Genomic DNA, 19,480 nt, shown 5'->3' on the forward strand with positions numbered 1-19,480 from the left:
AATCCAAATGATTTGTAAATAATTTAGCCTCAACTCTTATCTATGACACCACTAGTTTTATAACCTAATTATACTTTTCACATACATATTAAAGCAAATGGTAATTACTAAAGGAAAGAAGCATGCCCATTTAGTAACTAAAGTTTGGTAATATGGCCATTGGCCCATTCACCCTACTTCTGAAACGAATTTTCTACCCAACACTGGGCATCTCATTGGCCTTCATATTCATGTGACGGTCAATAACAGCTGACCCCACCTGCCATGGGACTCGAGGACAGAGCAATGAGAAAACAGCCTAACTTCAAAAGATCTTCCTTCAGTAGGACCCCCAAGTATAAAAGGAATTGGGCGCATTCCACCATTTATTCTAGATCCAGAAGTCAGGGTTGAAGGCCAGGCCCTTGAATGCTCTGCACTCATGGTAGCCACATATGGTAGCCAACATGCCAGCCACATGTAACTATTTAAGTGAAAATGAATTAAAATGAGATCTAATTCAAAATGTAGTGCCCCCATCTCATAGCCACATTTCAAGTGATCAATAAACATCCAGGGGTAGAGGCTGCTCTGCTGTCTAGAGCAAACATATGTAGGCCTTCTCCATCACTACGCAAAGTTCTGCCAGGCTAGCTCTGCTCCAGGAAGCACCGTGCATTCCCTCCATGCCCAAGAGCTACTTTTTATAGTTCATTTATGAAATTTAGTGCCCCACATACTCTACACTGAGACAAGTATCCATCCCCAAATCTTCATACGAAGATGATTTCATTCTGAAATCTTCTGTATTAAACTTATTTCCCTGTGGTTATCTTGTTGGAATTTTCTGGAATCTTCTGGGTAGTAAACATAATTCCTTCTTTCAGAAGTTGCCTCCTCCTGCTTCCATGTGTCAAATATTCCTTCACCTCCTGGCAACGTGTCCACCACGTGGAACCTTCCCCAGGAAGCAACAGCCTTATTCACTTGACTCTCACATAGTTAAGAAGACACCTGTCAAAAACACACTGCTATTTTTGAGATACTGGGATCATTTACAGCATTATTATCTTGTACTCTGATGGGCACACTGTAATACATACGTCGCCAAGCCCTGATAAGACTGCGTCTTTACACGTTACATATTGGAAAGCTATTATGACTTCCTCTGTAATGGAATCGTGATAACATCAAACAAGAATGAGGTTTTGTCTTGGCTTCAGTCCAAATGGAGAAGTCATCCTAATAAACTGGAAACAGACCCAAAGCCCAGACTAATAAGGAGCTATCTGCTCTGCCTGTTTCTTGCAGTGGAGTAGGTTAACGCAATTAACTTGATGAAGCCGAGCAACCGCTGCAATGCTCGAGTCAGGACTGTGAGCAAAATGCCTCCAGGGATCAGGAGAGCAATTTAGGTATAAGTAAGGAGATCCTGGAGGTGACGGAGCAGAGAGCAAACCTCCCCTCCACCCCAACTCAGATCAGCCCCAAGTTAGCTCCAAAATCTCAGGAGCAGAAAAATGGGCTCAATTTTCAGATCTTCTGATTTTTTTTTAAGGGACAACGGAAAACCAGATTCTTAAATACAATTTATTTTTAAAATTCTATGCACCCCCAACAAAACATGTCCTCAAGTCCCCAGATCCTAAGCTACGTACTCAGTAATGTTTTGATGAATCAGTTAATAAAGGAGAAACAAAAAGTGTAATTTCCTGATTAGGTTATCCCTTGTGGTAGATCACAAAAATGACCACAATACTTGCCTCCCCTGCCAGGAGTCCCCTAGCAAAGTGACTTTGCAGCTCCTCTCATGAAGAGGGAAAGTCTATGTCCCCATCCTCTAATTAGTGATGCACAAATCTCAAGCTGGGGTGCGTCCCTGAGCCCTGGGACCGCCCTGTGAACAAGCCCAGGCCAGCTGCCAGCTGATGAGACACATGGGCCTCGAGGCCCCAGCGTCCCTGTGCGCGGACAGCCACCCACAGAAGCAGAGATGCCAGCTGGGCCGACAGGCGAGTAGATCTTAGGAGTGAGTACAGCCCAGGTCACCACTGCCCAGCTGAGAGCTGCATGGATCATGGACCCATAAAATCAAGAGCCAAGGGGAACACCTGGGTGGTTCAGTAGTTGAGTGTCTGCCTTTGGCTCAGGTCATGATCCCAGGGTCTTGGGATCGAGTCCCACATCAGGCTCCCCACAGGGAGCCTGGTTCTCCCTCTGCCTATGTCTCTGCCTTTCTGTCTGTGTCTCTCATGAATAAATAAATAAAATCTTTAAAAAAAGAAAAAAAAATCACCAGCCAAGGAAATCATTGTGTTGTCAGCCACTAATTTCCAGGGTGATTTCTCAGGGACAAACCTCCTGTCACTACCTTCTTAGCTCAGTGTCTGTATCATCCGGGTTCACACCCCAGCTTCATCAGTCATTAGCTCCGTGGCTTTGAAACAGTTCAGTGTCTCAATTTCCTCCTCCATAACAAGATTGCAATAATTTAATGACAATAATAATAATAATAATACTTTAGGGGGTCTTTATGAAGATTTCCTGACATAGGACAATCCAGGTGGCACATTGGACTAACATCAGGCACACCATAAGTTTCCTAACAGTTTTGTATTCTTCACTTGATTTTTAATTTTTAAAAATTTATTTATTCATGAGAGACACAGAGAGAGGCAGAGACATAGGCAGAGGGAGAAGCAGGCTTCCTGTGGGGATCCTGATGTGGGACTCGATCCCAGGACTCTGGGATCATGACCTGAGCCAATGGCAGATGCTCAACCACTGAGCCACCTAGGTGCCCCTCTTCACGTGATTTTTAAAAAGGATGGTCCTTTTTTATCAGAAACAACTTTAAAAAATAAAAAAGCAAAGAAGTCTTCATTTTGCAACTGTAACCCTCAGCAGGCCACTTCTTCCAGAAATCGGGCACAGGCGGGAGGCTTGTTTAAGGGATTATATTAGTATGCTTTTGAGAAAGTAAGAGAAATAACGACATGCATCCCAGGGAGTGCTGAGACTGTCTCATCCTAGCTCATGAGCCCACGTACTAAGTCTTTGGGAATTTTACGAGCCAGACAGTAATGTGGATACTGGGGGTATTTACACCACAGAAACCGGCCCACACTATAAATAAGGGTTGTCTTTTCCCCTTCCCACAGAGAAGGGTTACCAGATACTTGCTGGCATCCCTCTGCATGCATCCCTTACACACTCAGCCTGGTGTCAAACACCGTCGCTTCTTTAACAAGAATCTGCTGGCATCAGATTTCTTTGTAGGATTACCTCTGATCCCCTGTGTCTCTTTTTTTTTAAAGATTTTATTTATTTATTTATTCATGAGAGACACAGACAGAGAGGCTAAGACATATGTAGAGAGAGAAGCAGACTCTCTGCAGGGAGCCTGATGTGGGACTTGATCCAGGACCCCAGGATCACTCCCTGAGCCTGGGCCACCCAGGTGTCCCTTCCCCCCCCCACCCTGCCCTGTGTGTCTTGAGTGATTTTTCAGAATTAGAGGTAGAAAGAGCTTTATGGTCTCCTAGACCTGCGACTTTGGCATCCATATATTCTTCATTCATGTATATATGCACCTACGGAACCACTTTCAGAAAACAGTAGTGTCATCAGTCCCCAGACGTGAATTGTGAAGGTATTGCCCTTTTAATTTGAAGAGGGACATTTCTTGTGACGTCATTTTTAAGGGAAGGGCTAAAAATGGTTTGGAGTACCTGAATTACTGCAGTACCCACCCCCCCCGAAGTACAGGCCCCCAAGTAGAGGGGCAGTGTGCAAGGCAGCAGAGGACAGAGCTGCAGAACAGAGTCCCCAGAGCCCAGAGACTGCAAGTGCTGCCTGTGCTCTTTCTTGGTTGACCGTGGAATCCAGTCAACAGACATTGGCTCACTAGTCCACTGAAGGAATGAAGCATGAATGAATGAACGAATGAGATGCAGAGATTCAGATGCTTTTGGGAAAATGGTAAGAATGGCATCCTGCGATCTGGGGAGGCTGGTGCTCCTAAATGTGTGGCCTCTAGGATCAGGTGGCCGGGCTTTCACCCGAGGACAGATGCTTAACGCTTGTTCCCACTCGAGTGTCTTGCGTCCCCATTGGGACTCACCATGTCTGCCGCTCACTGTCCCACAAGGCTGGTGAGTCTGTCTTCACCTCTCATGGCCCGGGATCCGGAGCTTCTCAGTTCTGAGACTTGGACTGGCAAATGAGTTCCTCAGAAGACCCGAGGAAGGGTCGACCCTCGCATGGACACCTGGGAGTCTGATTGCTCCGGAGCTGGTGATGATTTTGTGCAGACAGTGGGCAGAATCAGGACTGCCACCTGCTGAAAGCAGAATTCCCTCAACATATCTGAGAAGGCAAACACTCTTGGCTGCAGATAGACACTGGACCACACAGTCCTCCCCTGGTGCTTATTTTTGATAGCATTAGGAAAAAGAGGATATACACGCATAACTCACTTTATCACGCTTTGCAGATGTGTTTTTCACAAATTGAAGGTTAGAGGCAACCCTGCCTTGAGCAAGTCTGTTGGTGCCATGTCGCCAACAGCGTGTGCTCACTTCGTGTCTCTGTATCACATTACAGTAATCCTTGCAAATAGTTCAAACGGTTCCAATACTATTGTATTTGTTATCTGTGATCAGCGACTAGGAGTTGTTGGAAGCTCAGATGATGGCATTTCCTAGCAATAAGGTATTTTTAATTAAGGTATGTACATTATAGACATGATGCTATTGCACACTTAATGGACTATGGTGTAGTGCAAACATAATCTTCATGTGCACCAGGAAACCAAAAAATTCATTTGACTTGATTTATGGCAATAGTCTCTTTTTGTAGCAGTCTGGGACTGGACCCGAGGAGTCTTGGAGGCCCGCCTGTGCAGAAAACACAGCACTATAAAGTTGTCAGCAGCTCTGAAGATGACGGAGATTAATCATCTCACATTCATTAGGACTCAACTATTGTGACTCTTTAGTGTTTTGTGGTGTCTCCTTTCATGTTCTACAAACAGGCTTGGCTGTGTGTCTGAAGATAGGACATTCTCAAAACCAGAGCAAAATCCCCAGGGGGTGCTTCTTAATCACTCTTTACTCCATTAGGGAAGACTTCATTCTTATTCCACACAGATTTTCAGTCCGTGCCAGAACCCTGACAGAGACGCTCTCTGGAGATTTTGCAAATGCCAGGCACTTGGGGTGACTCCTCGGCACTCCAGCCCGGGGATGGCTTCTCAGCAGCAGCCACAAGATGCTCCTGGTGAGAGCAGGGATGGGCTGAAGAGCCTGAGAAGACAGCTTGTATATGCCATCGGACTGGCCAGCTCTGCTGGGGAACACCTGCTCCACACCGCTCCTGGCCTCTCTGGGGGATACGGAGCCCCCTAGGACAAGGCACACCACCTTCAATGTCCTGGCCTCTGGTGACATCACAGTGGAGCATGGCTCTCTCTGCCCCAAGTCTACTGAGGGCTCTGAAAGCACAATGACATGGCCGAGCTCAGACTAGGACAAGCAATGAGGGGCAGCGATCTTATCATCTGTGCCCTTTCTTTCTACCTGTTTCTTTGTTCAGTTCAAGTAGAATGCACATCCTTCGAAAGGTTTAAATTAGATGGCCAAAATGATAGCAATCTGGAGGCTAGGGGAAAAAAAGTTGCAGGAGTTTACATAACATTTCATGCAAAAAAAAAAAAAAAATTCACCGATTTCCATAGCAACAGGCCTCCCGCCTGAGCTTCTGGAGACAATTCAAGAGGCAAGGAAGAACCATCAATGTCAGGTGACTGAAATTTCAGGGATTTGTCGGAGGCTTTTTCCAGATACAGGTAACTTTTTGTTCTTTTTGGACTAAGATTCTTAGTGGCTTCCAGTAACTGCAAGAGAGGGAGAGCCTGATAGAATGGCCTTTTCGCCTGACAATTTTAAAATATTTGGCTTTTAACCTTCTCCATCTCTGTTAGTTTGAAAAATACAATTTCTTACTGAATTCTCTGAATATCAACTTAAGGCCACTTCATGGACGTCTTTCCTCACAGTTAATTGTGGGATTTGTACTCAGGAGCAGTTGGGAAGCCAACCAAAGAACCCTCATCAAATCCTGTCTGCGCAGGTGGTGGAAGGACACAGGGTTGCCAAGCCCATGTCCCCAGTGAGCAGGAAAGGTACGTCCTGCCACTATCTTGGGTCAAAGAAGAGTGGAGTTTGTTTCTTTCTACAAGTACCTGAATGTGGCCCAACCTGAAAGCCAGAGCCTAATGTTGCCCCCTGCTCCAGCCACACAAATCCGTCAAGTGATGTCATTAACAGACAGAGGATAACAGAATCTGAAAACTCACTTAATTCATCATGAGAAAACTGAAAGAATCGCATCATAAATGTCTCTGAAACTTTCACCTAAATTGACAAAATCTGCAATTCTCCCATGCGTACTTTTGCTTGCCTGTCTCTCTAAGTATACACATTAAGAATTTCAAGCTGTTGGCAGTATTGGTTTCTTCGGAAAGCTTCTGGTGGTTTGCTGATATCTGCCTTGATTTTCCCATGAGACTTACTGGATGAGGGGCTCCCTGCACCCGGTACGACCACCCTTAACCAAGGACCTCTCCAATGACCTTATCACCAGATAAGGTCATTTTGTGAAGTCCCTGATGGTTAGGACTTCAACATGTAGTTTTTGCACACAAATTTAAGCAATAATACCTGGGAACTTATTCGAAATGGAAATTCTCTGGCCCCACTCCACATCTGCCGAGTCAGAAACTTTAGAAGTGGGGTCTGGTGATTGACAGTTTAAAGGTACAGTAGGTGATTCTTGTGCCCTTTCTAGGTAGGGAACCCTTGGTTTAAACTACTCCCGGCTGAGAGCTGCTCAGTGCAGCTGCAAGCCCCCCGCTGATGGATGCCCACCCCAGAGGAGCATCTTCATTCCGTGGGGGTTGAGGGTGAGTGGGGAACCCAGCCCTGGGGCTCCAGGCCCCACTGGCCTTGGTTAGCTGTCTGCACTGCTCCCTAGGCACATCCACATCAAGAGAATATTCCCTAATCAATAGGACTACTTCATAGGCTGTCCATTGATATGTCTCTTTTCCTTTGAAAACAAAGCCAGCATTTGTTCTCAGCTGCTTCTCTGTCCCTTTAAAGAGCACAGGAAATACGGGAAATTGTGTGAAGCTCAGGCCCTTTGTCCAGACACATCACTCCACTCCCACTCCTCCTGCTCTTTCTCACATGCTGGGCACAGGAGAAGTCTGAGACCCCGTGTGTTCCCTGTTTTCTCTGGAGAAAGAGAAAAGACGGTCACCGCTTTCTGGTCTTTCCAAACTTCTCCCACGTGTCTCTCAATCCCTTTAGGGTCCTGCCAACATATAACCCCTTCCAGGTCCCATCTGATGCTCTCTTTCACCGTACCCTCAGTTTAGGAAAATTTTTATCTAATCTTTTGGAATAAGAATAAACCTGATAAAAATTTTTCCAATTTTTTTCCAGTTCAAAAGTTAAGGGTTTTGCTCTCTTGTTTTTGATTTGTGCTACAATATCCCATGCTTCATGGAAATCTGTATAATGTATGCCTGTTAGGCTTGAATCTTGGGAAGAACCATGGCGGAATAGGAAACACAGTGAGATGGAAATATCACTTATTAAATGAAAAAATATGATCCCCCCAACAGAAGTTAGGCTGATGGATGGTTAAGTACCTTTCGTAGGTTGACAAGGAATGGGGAGATAGTCTCTTGAGCTCATTAGAGACTCTGTAGTCTGAGTGGTTAGTGAGAAGAAGGCCCATTTGCTCCCTGACCCTGTAGCCAACAGCTCAGCTCAGTGAAAACGGTGCCTCCCCACTGTCCATCTTCATGTAGCTGCCATGTTAGAGTCTCTTCTCCCCACTGTGCATTTCAGGATGGCATAATTGGGTTTGTCAGCTGGATGCAATCTTTAGCTCTTCCATCTGAGAAATGCTGACACTGATCTATCAGCTCTGAGAGCCAGTCCCGTGCCTAAGAAGCCTGTTCTGGGAAGTGCTCATTAACAGCTAATGAAATGAATGTAATTGAAGTGTGATACACTTTCTGCCAATGTGATATCAAGGATGGACTCCGTCTTTGAATATACCTCTCTGATGTTATCAAAGCACTGTTCTTCTTCTATTTTTTTTTTAAAGAAAGTATATTAAGACATACTTACTACATAATATAAACTAACTAGATTAGGTCCTTGCTCTTTGGTAAACATGAAAATTGGCCTTGATTTTAATGGCTTATTGCCACGATATCTGCTGCCAACATCTGGGAGGAGTGTTGCAAAGAAACAGAGCCTCTTACACTGCTAGGCAAGGTCATTATGTTCCCAACAGACAGTTCTCACCACATGCTCATGGGTACCTTCATGATTCACCGAGAACCACAGCTGACTTCTAAGCCTGAGAGAAGGTGGGTTATTACCTGTGATCATAGCCATGCCCCACGTGCTCATCAACCATTCATTTTCCTCGGGGTTTCTCAATGCCAGCATCATTGTACTGGCATTTTGAGCTGGACTATCCTTTGATGGGGGAGACAGAGGTTGTCCTGCTGCATTTGGGGGTACCTAACATCATCCCTGGCCTGTATACACAAGATATCAGAGGAAATGTTCTCCCAGCTTTGATAACCAGGTATGTCTCAGGATGTTCCCACATGTCCCCAGGGAGAGGGATAAACTGGGTCCCTGGTCAAGAGCCATTGGCTTTTACTGAATGAAAGCAAGGGGATCCCTCCTCCTAAAGGATATAGATGCTACCATAGAGATGGGAGTTTATCAGCATATTTTGGGGTGCATCTGGTGGCTCTCACCCAAGAGCAGCTGTAATATCTCTCTCTGTAACTTCAGGAAAAACATAATAATAATAAAAATAATAATCCAATAATAAACAATATTTATTAGGTGCTTAAAATGTGCCAAGAACAGGTTAAAATTCTATCCCACTGAAGCCCCCTAATATCCCTACCAGTAACTGCTACCATTCTTATCTTCATACAGAAATTGAGGCAGAGAGGGGTTGAGGAACCTGTCTGCATTGCACTGGGGAGAATGATAGATTCAGGATTTGAATTCAAGCATCCGTTTCTAGAGCTTACACCCCATCCCGATGCTACTGGTGGACATCTACCGCTCCTTCCTGCTCAGTGGGTAAACCCGCTGTCTTCTAGGACCTATATTTCAGTTTCCCCTTTGCCAAACACTCTGCCTCTGCACTCAGTGAACATGTTTTTAATGAGATTAATACACCCCTTGCAAACGTGAAGGGTAGCTGAGTGAATAAACACATTTAATTTGGTCACAGTAAATGGAGTAGGGATGAGTACATGGCTTACACCAAGCCAAACAGACTTCACTTAAGCTCATCTATTACAAAAAAAAAGACCACTTACAGATTTTTGCTGTGGTGGCAGTGGTGGTAAAATACACGTAACATGAAGTTTACCATCTTAACCAATGTTAAGTGTACAGTTCACTGGTATTAAATACATTCATAATGTTGTGCAACCATCACCACCATCCACCTCCACAATTCATTTCATCTTGTAAAACCAAAACTCAGCACCCATCCATAGATAATTCCCCCATTCCCTCCAGTCTCTTTTTTTTTTTTCCCCTCCAGTCTCTGATGGCTGCACTCCTACTTCGTATCTCTATGACTGTGAATACTCTAAGTACCTCATATTAGAAGAATCATACCATATTTATCAGTTTATGACTGGCTTATTTCACTTTGTATACTGTCCTCAAGGTTCATTCATGTTGTAGCAGGCATCAGAATCCCCTTCCTTTATAAGACTGATTCATATTCCATTGTATGTGTGCACTACACTTTGTTTATCCATTCATCTATTGATGCACATCTGAATTGCTTCCACTTCTTGGCTTTTGTAAGTAATGCTGCTGTGGAATATGAATGTCTCTTCTAGATCCTGCTTTCAATTCTTTGGAGCATATACAGAGAAGTGCAATTGCTGGATCATACAGTAATTCTATTTTGAGATTTTTGAGTACTGCCATACTGTTTTTCAGCTGCACCATTTTGCATTCTCATCCTTAGGACACAAGGGTTCCAAATGCTCCACGTCCTCATTGATGCTTGTTATTTTCTGCCTTTTCAACAGCAGCCATCCTAATGGGTGCAAAGTGGTATTTCATTGTAGGAGATGTGTACTTTCAAACTCTAAATAAGTGTTGTATGAACCAGCAACCACTGGAGTCACAATGGGGGGAGCCAGCAAAGGTTGGGGACAGCATGAAGACAGGGGTTTGGATGATGGAGTGAGAGAGACTGAATCTCAGAATGGGTTGTTGAAAGAACTGCATGGCATGTTGTGAATGATGACTTGCCAAACACTATGCAAACATCATTTCTAGAAGCCCAACAGGGCCATCCAAACAGCAGTCCCAGGAGGAGCCAGGTTGTGGCTTCTCAGGAGCAATGTGTCCAATCCAGGCAGAGTGGGTAAGAGCCTCTAAAACGGCCTGTGGATTCCTTTATGTGGTTGTGAATTCTATTTCTTAAAGGTCTCCCTGAGAAATTCAAAAGAAGAGATGCTTTCTTCAGGAAAGCAGGTCTAAAGTGATCACAATACCAGAACAAAATGCAAGAAGATGTTGGCATTTTAGGGGAATGTGAGATAACAGTCTTCATCCTTTTCTTTCATCATTATCTTCACATGTGGCTCTATCCAAGTGTCAGCCACTATCCCGGTCTGAGCATGCTATCTGGCCAATGTTTCCGAGGTACAGGGACAGAATAAGAAAGCCCTAGGTGACAGAAGTTAGGCTAAGGTAGCAAGGCCAGGCCTTGAAAATATGGGTTTGTCCTGGGGGAAAAAGGGCAAAGGACAATGGAACCCCGGCCATGGGGGAAGTGAGGCCTTTGGGCTCATCTGTAGAAATGGCTGGTAATTGGGCCCGAGATCTACAGCCTTCCTCTCTCCTGCTTTGATCCCCTCCTACATGCTCTACCATATTCTCCACTTGAATCCATGTCCCCATTTGCAGGATCCCCTCCTTTCTAAATAAAAAAAGTGCATCACCCTTCTGAAAGTAGACTAGAGCCCAGCTGGCCACAAAGGACTTGTAAATACAAGAAAATATACTCAACATGTTTAGGAACGCGGGGAATGGGAGCTGAAACAGCAATGAGATTCCAAAGAAGGTTCCAAACAAGGAAGGTGTAATGCAGTTGGAATGCTTTTTAAGTTAAGTAAGCCTTGTTTCCCTTTCTGAGATTTTAATTCAGCCAATAATTCTTGGGGTTGCAAGACATAAATGGTTCAGATTTCCCATATTAAGGAATCCTGCAGTAATGTCATGACACCAAGCAAAGTGGCAGCAAATCAACACTTGAGAATATTCCAGGGGTGCCTCAGTGGCTCAGTCAATTGCTGTCAAGCTCTTGATTTCAGCTCAGGTCATGATTTCAGAGTCCTGGGATCAAGCCCTGTGTTGGGTTCCATGCTCAGTGGAGAGTTTGCTTCTTCCTCTGTTCCTCCCCCTGTTTGTGTTCTCACTCTCACTCTTTCTCTCTCAAATAAATTTTAAAATCTTAAAAAAAAAAAAAATCCCAGTATGGAAGCTCGGTCACTGGATTGTGTGACTCTTGATCTTAGGGTCATGAGTTCAAGCTCCATGTTGAGTATAAAGATTACTTAAAAATAAAAATCCTTTAAAATACCCCAGTATTCTGGGACACTGGAATATCTCATGCTCTTACTGCAATTGCTACCTTAGCCTGCCTCTGCTCTCCAGAAATGCCCAGGTAGACAAGTCCCCTTATGCACATGGTAAACTGCAACAGACACAGCTGTGATCCAGGAAGCTCAAAAACGAAGATGCCTTTTATTTTTTTATTTTTATTTTATTTTATTTTATTTTGAAAAGTAAGATGACTCTTAAGTCAGTTAAAGAATGTGGAACAAAGGAGGCAGGCTTAGGTCAGGAAGCCTCTGCTTCCTTTCTCTTTTCCGAGAGCTGGAGTCAATTTTATGTGTAAATGTTTTTCCCACAACAGTCAAATGTCTCACCGAAGCCAGGCTGCCTGGCAACGCAGATGTGTTGTGGGGAGCCAGGGAGGGGGCCCTGGGCAGGAAACATTATTTCTTCACTTCTTCCCAAGCAGAAAGAAAATTGTTCCTTTTCTCTGTTCCAGAAGAATACATTTAAAATGACAAGCTGAACAAAATGAAAACAAACCTTTCCTTCGGAGACATTCAACAGGGAAATGAATTTTAGACAGAGTGTGGGAAAATGAGTTTCCAGAATTGTCTAAATTAGCTCCAAATCTGCAGGCAGTGCTACCCCAACTGTGTTTTGGGGTCTCCTCCTCATAATAAGTCTGGGACAGTCGGGTCATTCCCGAGAGCTCCACCTGGCCCTGTAGACAGATGCCTGGTTGGAAATGAAGAGCCAAATCTTCCAGGGGCAAGCCAAGGATCTGGAAATTGTCTTTCAGGCCTCTTCATATCCTTGAATCCAAAGGGGATCAAAGAAAGAAGAAAAAAGCTCCCCCAAATTCACTTAGAACAGCATGGGCACAGGTTGTAGTCAGAAATCAGAGGAAGGATTTGAGAGCAGGTGCCACTATACCAGGCACAGAAGGTGCGTTTATTGAGTGGTTTAAGGCTCAGATCCCCATCTGTAGCTCCACTCTCCCACCAGCTGGAGCTGCCAAGGGGGCGCACAGTAATTCAGAAGATCCCAGGATAACATCGTGGAAGGCCTTGAAATGCACGGGGTAGTCCTGTCCTCTCTGGAGTAGATGGAAGGGTGGGCTACCCCTCACTTCATGTCCAGCCAGGCCCCCAGAATGTGGCATCACTGGGAAACACGGTCTTTACAGATATAATTAGGTCAGGATCTCCAGATGGGATCAGAGTAAGGAAAAGTGAGGAGATTGGAGACATGGACACAGAGGGACACCCACGGGATGGCGTGTGAGGACAGACTTGGGGTGGGGGCAATGAGGCCAGGAGCCGAGGCAGCAGCTGAATGAGGAAGAGGCAGGAAAGGATCCCCCCAGCCCAGGAGGCCCTGCCAGTGCCCTGACTTCAGCCTTTTGCCTCCAGAACTGTGATAGACCATGTTTCTGATGCTTTAAGCTGCTCAGTTTGGGGTAATTTGTTACAGAAGCCCAAGGAAATAAATACTCTCTGCTGCTTTGAGCCACGACTTAGATCAGGAGACACATCTCAGCCCAGGGTCACCATCAGATCCCCAGGCCTACAGGGTGACACTGAAATGTGAGTCTGTTGTCCACGTGTATAAGCCCAAAGGTTGCGCTCAAAGCCTGCATTCCTAGCCTCTCGGGGAAACCAGCAGACCCGGCTGCCAGGCTCTTGGGCCCTGTTGCCACCAGGAATCTGGCTTCTTCCGTCAGTGTCATGTTTTCAGTCTCCATGCACCCCGTGGCCCAGATCGCTACTTCAGTCTCTTCTTTTTTTTTTTAAATTTTTTTTTACTTTTTTTTTTTTTTTTTTTTACTTACTTCAGTCTCTTCTATGGCCACACGATATTCCATTACACAGATAGATCACATTTTGCTTATTTATTTGCTGGTTGATAGACATTTAGGTTGTTTCCATGTTTTGGCTATCATGGATAATGCTGCTGTGGACATTTGTGTATTTGTGTACGTTTAGTGTATAATGGAGTGTAAATGGATTAAATACTGGAGTTCCTCAATTGGCTTCAGTCTATCAGGAAGGACACGCTCCATGAATCCCACCAGCCAACCAGCAGTGGAAACCCAGCACTGTGCCCTTTGCACTGGGCTAGCTGGGTACCGGGTTTACCTATAAAAGGTCTGCATCGCAAAATCCTTCTAGAGGAGGGAGCAGCCAGTCAATGATCACTACCGGCATTCCCTCCTCATACATTTAGCATCTAGGAATGAGTCCACTGACAAATACCATCCTGCTTGGAAAAATAACACTTCTCCCAATACCCCTGCATACAAAGTCACTTTAGCTCATCTCTTTAAAAGCCTCTTTCCTTGCTTCCGCCCCTTATCCTTTTATTTATTTATTGGAAGATGCTGGGAACGCAGAGCAGCTATTAAGTGCACAGGACGTTGTGTTGATTTGGTTGGGGGGATGCCGGTTCTTAACGAGAATGAGCACACATGCAGCAGTCAAGCCGGAACAGAACTCGAGAGTCAGTAGCCCTGCATCCAAGGCCGTCTGTGCTCCAGCTGAGGGTACCTCCCCTGCTCCACGATTCTGTGACCCTGCCCTACAAAGCAAGGGTTATTAAAGTAGTTGCATGGCAGCATAGAGTGTCGCTCTCTGCTCCCTTTTTATTGTTCTGGGAAGCCTACCTCCTTCCTTCATAGTGTTTTACTTAAAGAAAAATCCTCTCTTCGGATTTATGCCCCGAAGGCTGCATTATCAATGCTGGCACATGAAACCTACCCAGAAAAGACAAAGCAGCCCTGCACACTGCTGCCCTATTGTCAGGTGTTCCTGAGAACCTCACAAGGCCCCTAAGAAGGAACAGAGAGGGAAGTGTGTGGATTGCTGTTGCTACTTCCTTGCAGGGCTGGCAGGTGCAGAGGGCAGCTAGCTCAGGGGAAGGCTTGGTGGCTGGTCCTGGGCTGGCAGGACATGGAGCGCCAACCTGAGGTCCACGGGAGTCCAGGCACACGGAGGAACTCCCTAGATCTTCAACTGTCACAGTTTGGTAAGTCTCCCATCACAGACAGTTCCTGTTTACACTCGATGATCCCCCTCTGAGCACATGTACAGTCAACTACCGGCCACAGTCCCTCATCTTCAGAGGCCAGTGGAAGGCGCAAACAGACCTCCAGGACACATGATGACTTTAAGGTCACAACACTGATGGGAAAGAACTTCTCAAATGCTAATAGAGCACAGACTGGTTCAGCAAGCTGCTAGCCCAGATGAAGTGAAGCAATAATTAATCACAGGAGACTGAGTGAACGGATGGAGGGACTCTCATCTTTATGACAAACATTGTTGGTTCTTTAATATGTTGTTTTCCAGACTGAAAGGACCCCTTTCCTCCTCTCTTTTAAGAAATTTATAACTTGCAACAATTTGATAAAGCATACAACTGTAAACATGGATTGAAACATTTTCCTTCTTCTCCCTACCTGATTTCTCTAGAATTTAGAAACTCTTAGCAAATGAATATTCTCACTCTTCATGACAAGATAAGTATTAGAATACACTCAATGAAAATCTGTTCTTTTTGCAGTGGGATGCAGTTAGAGAAGTCCATAGCCTGGTTTCTTAACATAAAAACACTTTAAAGTCTATCTAAGATTCCTTATTATCAGACAATTTTTAAGAACTGAGGTTGACTTTGAGAAGCCAGTGAAGCTCCTTGGATATGACCAGAATTATTACTGAATATCACATTTGAGAATAGAACCAGAATCAGTATCCTTACTACATTTATGTCAAAAATCCAAGTTTAATAAGACAGCTTATTTTTTAACAAACAAATGCGTTTCACTATGACTGTGATGAAAATGAAATAACTATAAAAAATTAAAAATTGTATTTCAGTTGGAAAACTAGAGCGTACCTATAATCAGACTCTCATTGTTAATTGTTTCTGAGGCTTTGTGCATGTAAACTTCAGAGAAATCACCACAACGGAACATACCCAGACAACCTCCATGCCAGCTGCCAGGTGGGAATGCCAGTGACATCACCAAAGGGTCAAATTGCCAACCAGGGTCTCGAGACCTGTGGAACTGAAGCCACCAACCTCATTCTACCCTCTGAAGATGTTTCCAACACAAATCAAGAAATTTTCTCAACTGGCTGCTTATAATCTACTTAGATTATCAACCTTTGCTTTTCTTATATTTCTAAAGAGATATCTCTTATTAAATGATTAATTGCTCCCATCAGACAGAGACCTGGTTTAGACCTGTTTATAGCACCATCTCCTGAAATAGAACATTTTCAAGTTCATCAGGCCCTAAGTGACCATGAGGATAGGTGGTTGCTAATACCTCATGCCATAGGTTCACTTTGACAGGTAAAACCTGACTCTGATTATAACCCATTTGAGTTGCTTAGTTGGTTGGGTCTTGGCTTCTGGGCATCTGCTCGGGGTGGGAGGGGTTCATTCCTTGGCAACTGTTGTCCAATAGTCATTCTATTGACCTGTACCTCCTCCCAGGGTTTTAAACGCTCCTCGGCAGTCATTCACACATCAAACGACGTCCAGTGGGATCAGGCACCTTGAGGACCTCACTGACCCTACCGCTTGGGTGCGTGGTGCTGATGTACCTGTTGGAGCAGGGGAACGTGGGAGGCCCCTGCCTGGCTGCATTACCAGTGGTAGGGACGGGAATACCGTAGGAGCTGCTCACACTGTCAGTTTGCTGAGAGACGGACCCCAAGTGTAGAGGATGTTAACATCATACACGAACAGAGCCCAGCCTTGAAAATTCCCTGAGCTGACAAACCCGGTTTCATCAGACAAGCGAAGCTTAATTCGGCTTGTTTGGCAAGACAAGCGAGGCCAACTTGACCTGGGTCATTGCTTGCTTATGTCTCGGAAAATCATACACAAGACTTAAATTGTTCCCCCAAATTGATAGGAGGTCACCACTCACCCCTTTGCTTTCATTTAAGAAAAACCTAACATCGTGAATAATGCCTGTAAAGAATAGTCGGTCCCTGCCTCGGGGCTCTGAGAGCTACTTTTCTAACATATATGCCAACCTCCCGCACCTCCCAAGCTTCATTCCAGGCTCTGCTTTGAGGGCTCCTCATGTGCAAATGGTCCTTTTGGTGCGTTCACAATAAACTTTTACTGACTACCACTTCAGTGTTCATTAGTTTAACTTCTTTTTTATTCCTGACTTTGGATACAACAAAGCAAGCCTGTCCTCAGGTGTGGAGGACCATAAGCTACCTCCTTTGTCTTTGGAGGCATTAATTCAGTTACTGAGTGATGAGGCCGAGGCAGGGTGGCCTCCCCAGCTCTCCCCTCTAATGACTTTGCAAGGCCAGGACCAACTAAGGCAGAGTGAACACTGATTTGAAACAGGAAGATGTTCTGCAGACTCTAACACAGAGCTTTGAGGAAGCAGCGGTCATCTTCTGCATCCCAAGGCCTTCTCTGTAGCATCCAGGCACGTGGGGGTGGCAATGGGCATTTTCAGGACTGATGACTCCAGTCACCAATGCATTTTGGAAGCCCTCAGAATAGTGAGTAATGCCTCTGCTTGCTGTAAGAATCTCAGGAACTGATTTGATCATAAATCACGGATTGCCTTTAGATTAAATTCACGAAGTTACCAGCGAACAGCAGGCTGCTTCTTTGGGCCTACAGAAGACAGTATCATTTGTGAAAATGGTCCTATAAGGGAAGCCTAGGTCAGGTTCCCAGATAGACTATTGGCCCTATAAAACCCCTAAAAAGTCCTAGCTGTTTCCAAATATAGCCTTGTCTCAAAGTCATCATGCAAGGTGACAAAGGAGAATACCTTTGGATTTCACAGTCAGTAGAGGTCTTTCAAGCTCTCCTGCAAATCCCCCAAATCTCTCGGTAGAAAGGTACCAGCAAGGGCAGGACAGATTTCTCTGTGATCCAACCTGCAGCCATGGGTGGAGCTGCTGGAGGCACGTGGGTTCCCATGCATGAGCATGCATTCTCATGTAGTGTCACTATCCATGCCATGTCTGTGTACATCCTCTTGCATTCTTTTACTGAATGTTTTATCCTTGAAATAGTTCATTTAAAAATGAAAATTACTTTTAACTAAGTTAAAATTACGTATGTTATCTGGAAAGAGAAATCCTGTTTCCCCCGTGGTCTGCCATCAGTCATGGCGGTGGCATCCTTCAGCCACACATCTGGGAGTCATTCTGGACTCCATGTCTCCTCTGCCTCTCTCCCAGGACTCGGTGCATAGTTGGAAAGATCAGGAAGGCAGAAACAGAGATGCTGCACCTCACGGCAGTAAGTAGCATCCACCCCAGAAGTTCGCCAGCACTGCTCTCTGTGCTCCAAAGCACTTGTCATTATAAACAAAACAGAACAAACCAAAAAACCAGTTTTGCTCTTTAAACAAAATTGCAGTGAAGTGGGAATCAATACAGCATGGAGAACAGACCTTGCTGTGGTTTTATGCAAGGCACGAAGTCCTTTTCCTGCTAAAACAGAATTCAGCACTCAGGGAAGTTTGATGGATGTTTAAACACAACCCTGTTAGGGATATTCAACATTCATAGAAATACTTTTTATGTTCCAGGCGCTGTTATAGGCATCTTACAAATAAATATTGGCCCACGAGGTCCTCCCGTCCTCGGAAGCAGGAGGTGCCATGATGACATCTGATGCAGAAATGAGGGGACAGAGGTACATGGAGGCCAGGTGAGCTGCCCACCATCCCACCACCATGAAGTGGAGGAGATAGGCTCAGAGCTGAGCCAGCTGAGTGCAGGACCTCATCCTCAACACCCTTTTTGCCTGTGATGATGACAAATACAGAAAACAGCCTCTTTTGTCAAACACACCAGGTCTGGGGGCCCACCAGCAGCTGAAGGCCTTGCACCTGTGACCTAGTGGTTCACCCAAACCCACCCTTGGTAGACCACACAGCCTGCATTTCTGAAAGCAGAGTTAAGTATCAGTACAAGCAAGATAATTATGACTCTGGAATCCTAACACGTGTTAGTGGTACCATCCCTGACTTCTGCATCTACTTTCCAAAGCCAAGGCTGTATATATTTATTTTATAGTGAAATGACCTGAGGGACGCCTGGGTGGCTCAGGGGTTGAGCGTCTGCCTTCAGCTTAGGTCGTGATCCCGGGGTCCTGGGATCGAGTTCCTGCACTGGGGTCCCCACAGGGAGCCTGCTTCTCCCTCTGCCTGTGTCTCTGTCTCTCTGTGTGTCTCTCATGAATAAAAAAATAAAACCTTTAAAAGAGAAAAAAATTGCCATCCTGGCCTCTCAGTTGTGAGGTTGACACTTCCACCAAGTCTCTGGCACCCTGACAGGGAGGTGTGTTCCCTCATACACGGTCAGCAGGTGCCTGCCTGGCCCCACTGAGTCTGAAGGTAGCTGCGATGGGAGTCCTCAAAGGGCAAAGTGTGCATCTTGTGAAAGATGGAGGATTTCATAACATCACTGATCATGATGTTGTGGAAGTCCTTAATTGTATCCAGATCTCACTGGCAAGGGAGGATCTGGTAAAATTAGCCTACTTAAAAATTGCAAGAAAAAATTCCAAGGACGATGACCAGACAGACACATTGGGAAAGAATTATGAGAATCCCAAGGATGCAGAAATGCCTTGAGAAACATTGAAGCCTTTGAGTGCATTTTGTGAAAACAAACTCAAACAAAGCCTTTGAAAATGAAAATGACCATTCTTAAAGTTATACAACAAAACTTACACAAAAAGGAATATGCTATAAAATAGTATCACTCTATTTTGCAGTTATTTTCCCAAGCAACTCATTC

General features: G+C 45.0%; 1 protein-coding gene across 1 annotated transcript in view; it reads right to left on the reverse strand.

Moving 5' to 3' along the window:
* TMEM132C (transmembrane protein 132C) overlaps positions 1-19,480 on the reverse strand; it is a 298,484-nt gene that overhangs the window by 172,444 nt on the left and 106,560 nt on the right. The window lies entirely within an intron of this gene.

This window comes from Canis lupus, chromosome 26, assembly GCF_003254725.2.
Source record: "Canis lupus dingo isolate Sandy chromosome 26, ASM325472v2, whole genome shotgun sequence".
Taxonomy (NCBI): domain Eukaryota; kingdom Metazoa; phylum Chordata; class Mammalia; order Carnivora; family Canidae; genus Canis; species Canis lupus.